Source organism: Eriocheir sinensis, unplaced genomic scaffold (assembly GCF_024679095.1).
Source record: "Eriocheir sinensis breed Jianghai 21 unplaced genomic scaffold, ASM2467909v1 Scaffold5, whole genome shotgun sequence".
In the NCBI taxonomy this organism is placed as follows: domain Eukaryota; kingdom Metazoa; phylum Arthropoda; class Malacostraca; order Decapoda; family Varunidae; genus Eriocheir; species Eriocheir sinensis.
In genome coordinates, this window is record NW_026111831.1 from 515,001 (window position 1) to 522,500 (window position 7,500).

Sequence of the window (7,500 nt, forward strand, 5' to 3'; positions counted from 1 at the left end):
AGAGAAGGGAGGGAGGGAAGGAAGGAGAGAGAGAGAGAGAGAGAGAGAGAGAGAGAGAGAGAGAGAGAGAGAGAGAGAGAGAGAGAGAGAGAGAGAGAGAGAGAGAGAGAGAGATAAGGGCGTAGCAACAACAACAACAACAACAACAACAACAACAACAACAACAACAAAGAATGGAAGAGGAAGGGAGGGGAGGGGAAGGGAGTGGAAGGGGAGGAAAGGGGAAGGGAGAGGAAAGAGGGAGGGGAAGGGAAGGGAGAAGGAGGAAGAAGAAGGAAAATAGAGAGGAAAGGGGAGTGAGGGGAAGGGAGGAGAGAAGGAGGAAGAAGAAGGATAATATGGAGGAAAGGGGAGGGAGAGGAAGGGAGGAGAGGGGAAAACCAGAATTCCTCCTCTCCTCCCCTCTCCCTCCTCCTTCCCCCCCTTTCTCTCCCTCTCCATTACCCCCTCTCAACAACAGCAACAGTGGGAGGGAGGAAGGGAGAGAGGGAGAAAGAAGGGAGGGAGGAAAGGGAGGGGGAAGAAGGGAGATGATGTGGGTTTTCCAGGGAGAGAAGGGAGAGAAGTGGAGAGTTAAAGGGAGGGAAGGTGGGAAGGGAGGAAAGAAGAGAGGAGAGAGAGGGAGAGAAGGAGGGAGAGAGAGAGGAAGGGAGGGAGGGAGGGAGGGAGGAAGGGAGGGACAGAATGAGTTATAGGTACAGAGCTAAGGATGATGATGATGAAGAGGAGGAGGAGGAGGAAGAGGAGGAGGAGGAAGAGGAGGAGGAGGAGGAGGAGGAAGAATGAAAAGTAAAGAAAAAGTGAGATGGAACGAAAAAAAGAAGAAAGAAAAGAAGAAGAAGAAGAAGAAGAAGAAGAAGAGGAAGAAGAAGAAGAAGAAGAAGAAGAAGAAGAAGAAGAAGAAGAAGAAGAAGAAGAAGAGGAAAAAAAAGAAGAAAAACATCAACACCACGAAGAGAGAGAGAGAGAGAGAGAGAGAGAGAGAGAGAGAGAGAGAGAGAGAGAGAGAGAGAGAGAGAGAGAAACGAAGGTCAAATTAGTGCTTAATTTTTTGCCTCCAGAAAAACCGATTACTTGAGAGGCTTTAGGAGGAGGAGGAGGAGGAGGAGGAGGAGGAGAGAAAATGAAGAGGGAATGGAGAGAAATGTTGGTAAATAGGAAAGAAATGGAGATGGAGGAGGAGGAGGAGGAGGAGGAGGAGGAGGAGGAGGAGGAATAATACATAAATATACATAGAAAGATGAGGAGGTGGAGGAGGAAGATGTGGAGAAGTAGCAGGAGGAGGAGGAGGAAGAAGAAGAAGAAGAAGAAGAAGAAGAAGAAATATATGCTGGGGGTTTAAAAATGGGCTGGAGGAGGATTAGGTGGAGGAGGAGGAGGAGGAGGAGGAGGAGGTGGAGAAGATTCATGGGTTAGTTTGGCTGAAAAGGAGGAGGAGGAGGAGGAGGAAGAGGAGGCAAGATAGGAAGAAGTAGAAGAGAAAGAAGGAGGAGGAGGAGGAGGAGGAGGAGGAGGAGGACTCAATTACAGTTACATAAAAGGAGGAGGAGGAGGAGGAGGAGGAAGAAGAACAAAAACAGAACAGGCATGGAACAGAGTTAGAAGGACACGTATATAACAGGTGGGAGGGAGAGATGGAGGGAGGGAGAGAGGGAGAAAGAAGGGAAGGAGAGAGGGAGAGGAAGGGAGGAAGGAAGGGAGGAATGGGAGGGGGAAGAAGGGAGATGATGTTGGGTTTTCAAAGTCCAAGGTCTAGAGTGCAGGCAGTGGAAATGAGTTAGTTGAGGAGTGCTTGTGGTGTGAGTAGAATGGACGGAATGAGTAATTGAGTCTGATCAGGACGCTAGTATTCTCCAGGATGAACTCAACAGATTGTATGACTGGGCGGATAAATGGCAGATGGATTTCAATGTAGGGAAGTGCAGTATTCTGAGTGTAGGTAGGAACAACCCCTCACATAACTATTGCTTAAATGACACTCCCATAAGCAGGTCTGGGTGCAAGAGGGATTTAGGGGTCTTAGTGAGCTCTGATCTCCGTCCAAGGGCACAATGCATTCAAGCTAGAAATCGAGCAAACAGGGTACTGGGATTTGTTTCAAGGAGCTTAAGCAACAGAAGCCCCGAAGTCTTCCTCAAACTATATTTAGCATTAGTTAGACCTCATCTTGACTATGCGGTTCAGTTCTGGTCACCTTACTTTAGAATGGATATCAAAATGTTAGAATCGGTGCAGAGGAGGATGACTAAGATGATTCAGGGGTTGAGAAACTTGCCATACGAGGAAAGACTCAAACAGTTAAACTTGCATTCTCTAGAAAGGCGAAGGGTGCGTGGAGACATGATCGAGGTTTATAAATGGATGAAGGGCTTTAATAAGGGGGATATTCATTTTTTTTTCTTTTTTACGACTTGGCCTATTGCGCCGGTAGGGTTCTTCCCGGTGGATCCTGATGATCGGCCCAAGGCTTCATCCCGGTTGGTAAGAGAACCGGGTAGGACACGAAGTAACGGGTTTAAACTGGATAAATTCAGATTCAACAGGGACATAGGCAAAAATTGGTTTACTAACAGAGTGGTGGATGAATGGAATAGGCTGAGCAGTCATGTGGTGAGTGCCAATACAATTGTCACATTCAAAAATAGACTAGATAAATTCATGGACAGCGATATTAGGTGGGGTTAGATACACGGGAGCTTAGGGTCAAAGGAGCTGCCTACCGGCCTCTTGCAGACTCCTACGTTCTTATGTTCTTATGTTCTTATGAACGTTTTGGAATGTGTCACGGGGGTGAAGGGAAGAAGTGTGCAGTGGTGGAAGAAGTGAAGCGACAGACTTTAAAGTGGTTTGGCCACATGGAGCGAATGGAGGAGAGTAAGATGACCAGGAGGGTGTGTGTGAGTGAGATAGAGGGAGGGAATGATAGAGGACGACCTCCAGTGAAATGGAGGGATAGGGTGCAGGAGTACGTTAGGGAGAGGGGGGAAAGATCCTTGAGAAACTTTGAGCAGGCAAGGAGGGAGTGTCTGGATAGAGAGAGATGGAAACTTCTGCCATGGCCATCCCCTGCTGGGAGTTCCTAGGAGCAGGCGTCCATGAAATGATGATGATGATGAGTACATTAGGGAGAGGGGGAAAGATCCTTGCGAAACTTTGAGCAGGCAAGGAGGGAGTGTCTGGATAGAGAGAGATGAAAACTCTTCTGCCGTGGCCCTGGTGGGAGCTCCTAGGATCTTGATTAGGTTATTCCCCTCCCAATGACTTACACAAACAGGAGGAGGAGGAGGAGGAGGAGGGAGAGAAAGAGAAGGACAGGACAGGAAATGTAGGAGGAGGGGAGGGGAGGGGAAAGAAAGGGAGGGGAAGGGAAGGGAAAGGGAGGGGAAGGAAGGGAGGGGAAAGGAAGGAAAGGAAGGGGAAGGGAAAGGAAGGGAAAGGAATGGAGGGGAAGGGAAGGGAAGGGAAGAGGAAGGAAGGGAGGAGGGAAGGGAGGAAAGGAAGGAGGGGAAAGGAAGGAAAGGACGGGGAAGGGAAGGGAAAGGAATGGAGGGGAAGGGAAGGGAAGAGGAAGGGAAGGAAAGGGAAGGGAAGGGAGGGGAAGGGAAGGGAAAGGAATGGATGGGAAGGGAAAGGAAGGGAAAGGGATGGGAAGGGAAGGGAAGGGAAGGAAAGAGAAGGGAAAGGAAGGGACGAGGAGGAAAAGGAAGGGAAAAGGAGGGGACGGGAAGGAAAGGGAAGGGAGGGGAGGGAAAAGAAAGGAAGGGTAGAGGAGGGGAACGAAAGTCAGGGGAAGGGAGGGAAGGAAGAGTAGGGAAGGAAGAGAAGGGAAGGAAGGAAGGAGGGGAGGGAAAGGAAAGGAAGGGAAAGGAATGGAGGGGAAGGAAAGGGAAGGGAAAGGGAAAGGAGGGGAAGAAGAGGGAAGGGAAGAGAAGAAGGAAGGAAGGAGGGGAGGGAAAGGAAAGGAAGGGAAAGGAATGGAGGGGAAGGGAAAGGGAAAGGACTGGAAGGGGAAGGGAAGAGGAAGGGAGGGGAAGGGAGAAGAGGAGACGAAGGAGAGAGAAGGAGAACAAGTAGGAGAGGAAGGAAGGAGGGGAAGGAGAGGAGAGGGGAAACCTCCTCCTCTCCTCCGACGGGGAACTTTCCAGGATGCGAAGGAGGGAGGAAGGGAAGGAAGGGAGGAAGAGAGGAAGAAAGGAAGGAAGAAAGGAAGGAGGGAAAGAAAGAAGGAAGGAAGGAAGGGAGGAAGGGAGGAAGAAAGGAAGGAAGAAAGGAAGGAGGGAGAGAAAGAGAAGGAAGGAAGGAAGGAAGGAGGGAGAGAAAGAGAAGGAAGGAAGGAAGGAAGGAAGAAGGGAGAGAAAGAGAAGGAAGGAAGGAAGGAAGGAAGGAAGAGAGGAAGAAAGGAAGGAAGAAAGGAAGGAAGGAAGGAAGAAAGGAAGGAAAAGAAGGAGGGAAGGAAGGAGTGTGTGTGTGTGTGTGTGTGTGTGTGTGTGTGTGTGTGTGTGTGTGTGTGTGTGTGTGTGTGTGTGAGACCTTGATTTTTTTGTGTGTGTGCGTGTTTGGTAAGACATAAGAGCAATTTCTGTAGTGAGGAGGAGGAGGAGGAGGAGGAGGAGGAGGAGGAGGAGGAGGAGGAGGAGGAGGAAGAGCAGGAGGAGGAGGAGGAGGAGGAGGAATAAAAATGACAACAATACTGTAATGAAAATTTGGAAAAGAAAGAACAGGATATGACGAGGAAGAAGAAGAAGAAGAAGAAGAAGAAGAAGAAGATTTTAGTGCTGAGAAAGAGGAGAAAGAAGAACTGGATGTAACAAGCAAAGGGAGGAGGAGGAGGAGGAGGAGGAGGAGGAGGAGGAGGAGGAGGAGGAGGAGGAGGAGGAGAGTCATTCTTCTACAGAGGAGGAGGAGGAAGAAGGAAGAAGGAAGGGAGGAAAGAAAGAAAGAAAGAAAGAAAGAACAGAAATAGACAATGATACCAGACAAAGGGAAGTGTGTGTGTGTGTGTGTGTGTGTGTGTGTGTGTGTGTGTGTGTGTGCGTTACGTCACCAAGGTCGTGTTTTGGACAGGTATTGGGTACTAATTTTAGGTAAGGAACAACTTTTTATAGGTAAGGGAAGGTAAGGAAAGGTAACCATAAAGGAAGCTGATTAGATTAGGTAACAATGCAGCTGTGTGTGTGTGTGTGTGTGTGTGTGTGTGTGTGTGTGTGTGTGTGTGTGTGTGTGTGTGTGTTATGTAAGGTAAGACGTAGATATCTTAGCCTTGAGGTAAGAACATATATGACTGTCTAATTTAAGGTAAAGGTTAGGGGAGCCAGAAGGTAAGGGAAGAAGGGAGAGAGGAAGGAAGGGAAGAGGGAGGGAGGAAGGGACGGAGAGAGAAGGAAGTAGAGAAAGGAAGGGAAGGGGGAAGGGAGGAAGGGAAGTAGAGAGAGGGTAGAGAAAGGAAGGGAATTAGGGAGGGAGGAAGGGAAGGAGAGAGGGAGGGAGGAAGGGTGGAGAAAGGAAGGGAGGGGCGAGGGAGAGAGGGAGGGTAGAGAAAGGAAGGGAAGGGGGGAAGGAGGAAGGGAAGGGGAGAGGAAGTGAGGTAAGGACAGGTAAGGTAAGGACAGGTAAGCTAAGGTAAGCATGTAATTAGCAAGAGCAACCCTGTTATACATTTAGGTAAGGTAAGGGATGGGGACACTAAGGTAAACGGGAGGTGTGGTAGGTAAAACTAAGGTAAAAATTTGGTGTAGATAAGTTTCATTAAGGTAAGGGGAAGGTGTTATCTGTACAGGTGAGGATTGGAAGGCTTGTCATGACGGAAGGGCGGATTAGGCAAGCTTGTAACATGCTATACATATTAACGAGTGAGGGTGTGTTGGTGTGTGCTGGGAGGGGTGTGGGTGTGAAGGGGGGGGTAGAGTGTGGGGGGTGCGGGAGGGGGAGGAGGAAGGCTGGAGCGAACGAGGAAGGGGGAGAGAGAGAGAGAGTGAGAGAGAGAGAAGGGAGGTTAAAGGATTGACGGAAGGGTGAGACAGGGAGGAAGATATTGAAAAGGGAGAAAGGGAGGGAAGGAGAAGGAAGAGGAAGGGAGGAAGGGAGAGACAGAGGAGGAAGAAATTGAGAGAGAGGAAAGGGAGGGAAGGAGAAGGAAGAGGAAGGGAGGAAGGGAGAGACAGGGAGGAAGAAATTGAGAGAGAGGAAAGGGAGGGAAGGAGAAGGAAGAGGAAGGGAGGAAGGGAGAGACAGAGGAGGAAGAAATTGAGAGAGAGGAAAGGGAGGGAAGGAGAACGAAGGGAGGAAGGGAGAGACAGGGAGGAAGAAACTGAGAGAGTGGAAAGGGAGGGAAGGAGAAGGAAGAGGAAGGGAGGAAGGGAGAGACAGGGAGGGAAGGGGAAGGAAGAGGAAGGGAGGGAGGGAGAGACAGGGAGGAAGAAATTTAAAAAGGGAGAGAAAAAGGAAGAAAGGATGAAAAACGGTAGAGAGGGAAGGAGGAAAGAAGGGAGGAGAAAGGGAGGGAAGGAAGAAGAAAGGGAGAAAGGGGGGTGGAGGGGGAGAGAAGGGAAGGGGTGATAAGGTAAGGTGAAGAGAGGGAAGGGGAGAAAGATTAGGGTGTGTGAGAGAGTTCAGGGTGTATAAGATATGGGGTGCTGGGGTGAGGGGCGTAAGGGTATGGGGTGCTGGGGTGAGGGGTGTAAGGGTATGGGGTGCTGGGGTGAGGGGTGTAAGGGTATGGGGTGCTGGGGTGAGGGGTGTAAGGGTATGGGGTGCTGGGGTGAGGGGTGTAAGGGTATGGGGTGCTGGGGTGAGGGATGTAAGGGTATGGGGTGCTGGGGTGAGGGATGTAAGGGTATGGGGTGCTGGGGTGAGGGGTGCAAAGGGCATGGGGTGCTGGGGTGAGAGGTAAGGGTATAAAAGAGGGGATGTAAGGGTATGGGGTGCTGGGGTGAGGGGTGCTGGGGTGAGGGATGTAAGGGTATGGGGTGCTGGGGTGAGGGGTGTAAGGGTATGGGGTGCTGGGGTGAGGGGTGTAAGGGTATGGGGTGCTGGGGTGAGGGATGTAAGGGTATGGGATGCTGGGGTGAGGGATGTAACTTAGGGTTGCATTATGAGACATTTTGCCACCTAAGAAACACACTCATTTGACAAGGCTTTCGTGGGTGTTGTGGGCATTTCCAGGGGTAGTTTTATGACCCTGGTGGTAGTGTGATCCTTCCTCTGTACCATGAACCTAAGAAACACTCATTTGACAAGGCTTTCGTAGGTGTTGTGGGCATTTCCAGGGGTAGTTTTATGACCCTGGTGGTAGTTTGACCCTTCCTCTGTACCATGAACCTAAGAAACACACACATTTGACAAGGCTTTCGTGGGTGTTGTGGGCATTTCCAGGGGTAGTTTTATGACCCTGGTGGTAGTGTGACCCTTCCTCTGTACCATGAACCTAAGAAACACATATATGACAAGGCTTTCGTGGGTGTTGTGGGCATTTCCAGCGGTAGTTTTATGACCCTGGTGGTA

General features: G+C 50.0%; 1 protein-coding gene across 2 annotated transcripts in view; it reads right to left on the bottom strand.

The window, feature by feature from the left end:
- The window catches only part of LOC126992696 (bestrophin-2-like), a 113,336-nt gene that overhangs the window by 41,243 nt on the left and 64,593 nt on the right, over nt 1-7,500 (bottom strand). The window lies entirely within an intron of this gene.